General features: G+C 52.2%; 1 protein-coding gene and 1 long non-coding RNA gene across 11 annotated transcripts in view; one reads left to right on the top strand and one right to left on the bottom strand.

Moving 5' to 3' along the window:
* LOC127752378 (uncharacterized) overlaps positions 1-1,809 on the top strand; it is a 346,254-nt gene that overhangs the window by 106,043 nt on the left and 238,402 nt on the right. The gene's annotated exons all lie outside the window — the stretch shown is intronic.
* LOC113212627 (trithorax group protein osa-like) overlaps positions 1-1,809 on the bottom strand; it is a 108,842-nt gene that overhangs the window by 87,587 nt on the left and 19,446 nt on the right. The gene's annotated exons all lie outside the window — the stretch shown is intronic.

Below are 1,809 nucleotides of genomic sequence, written 5' to 3'. Positions count from 1 at the left end.
CCTTCCTCCCTCTCTCCTCCCCTCCCACCTCAACTCTCTTTCTCTCTCTCCCCCTCACCTTCATCCCCGCGCGAGGAGCGTCGCGTATGCGTCGTTTTTCCGCTCATTCCCACTTTATAGCTTTCCGGCGTATATATAGACACAATCCGAGGCGGTCAGCCCCACGGGCCGCGCAATATATAAGCCCCGCACTTGGGCGATAGAACAATCATTAGTGGGCCCCGTCATACTTCCTCGAAGCGCTCAAAATGTAATTGAAAAACAGGAAAAATGGACCACAGCTCCCTCATTTGCAGTTTATTGCATCGAATAGCCTCACCCACACAACCCACACGACACGACTGCAACCACATACAGTCAGGCCCCCGCTGGCGGTCGCTGTACAGGCGTTGGTGGTTTTGGCACGTCAAGACATTGGCCTGACGAATTCGCGTCGATTTCTGAGAAGAGAGATCGTAACCTACCCTCGCGTATTTTCAATCCTGCCCTCTTTCCCGCCGCACACACCACCTCGCCCCTCCGGCAGGCTTATTTTCGCCGCACTCACACACACACACGCACACACAACATTCCTGATCGCTTCCACCCGCTCACGACGCTATAAAGGCAGCTCGCTTCGGCACAGCCTTCTATGTCTCGCCGCAATTTCATGATCGAAATTTTTTATTGCCGGCAGAATATCAAACATAAAAATATGCCCGGGCTTCGGCTTGACGAGGCTGGGAGGGGGGGGGGGACGGCAGGGTCCCGTCAGCAGGCGTCGCAGAAGAGGAAAATAATAATAAAAACAAAATTTGTTCGGCCCGAGGTCAAAAAGCCAAAAAGCCAGCGTTTTAATTGAAGTCATAAAGCCGACCACGTGAACGACCGCAGACTGCTAATGCCCTGGCACAGGGTGATGAGGTCACACACACACACACACACACACACACACAGTTGCAGCGGCCACCACTACCACCCCACAACAGAACAGACACCAACCCCCATTCGCCCCGTGGCGCCCCTCACCTACCATACCCGACGACCTACGGACCACCTGCTGGTCACCTTTCGACCAACCGCGGAACGATACCGGGGCCTGCCATGTATGATGGTCATAAATACACTCGTCAAAATGAAAGAACCCACAGTTTTATGTCACATGCGCATGCCTCATTTTTCACTGATTTATTGGACGCCGCCCCGATGGGCGGCCATTCGCCATAAATCAAAGAGCACGGCACACATTGCAATCCACGGCCCTTTATTTGTACTTATTGGCTAATTGTTCCAAGATGGCCGCCGACATGGTCCGGGGCTGGAGCAAGCAGACGGACGGACGCGCCAAAAACCCTTCCCTAGCATCATCACCACCCCGCACGAAAATAAGCTGACCAAACGCAACGTTATAGCCAACGCGCGATAAATCAGAAAAAAAGAAATAAGCAACACATACACACACACACGCAGACGCGCGCGCTACCACTTTGAGCCCCAATTTTACGACCATCAAATTATACGAGTATTTACACGCCTAGCCGAGCGCCCTCTAGCGGTGTAAACAGCTCGATATTAGTATCGCAAGGGATCGGCGCCTGGTGTAAAAAAGCACAGCAGGGCAAACAACAACAGCAAAAAACACCATCGACAGATACAGGCCAAAATGTTTGCAGACTTTCACCGAGAGGGGCGGAAGTTGACAAGCAGAAACTTCGACGAAGTTCTGCGAAAAGAGCGGCGGGCGAAAGAGTTTATACATCACAACCTGTCGCATCTTCAAAATTTCAAGCGTCACATCGCGTCTAAATACCAGCTCATCTTCATAGCCCC

This window comes from Frankliniella occidentalis, unplaced genomic scaffold (assembly GCF_000697945.3).
Source record: "Frankliniella occidentalis isolate FOCC.00 unplaced genomic scaffold, Focc_3.1 Scaffold1, whole genome shotgun sequence".
NCBI classification, from domain to species: Eukaryota; Metazoa; Arthropoda; class Insecta; order Thysanoptera; family Thripidae; genus Frankliniella; species Frankliniella occidentalis.
The sequence above is the reverse complement of the archived record's forward strand: the minus strand, read 5'-3'. Positions and strand labels throughout refer to the sequence as shown.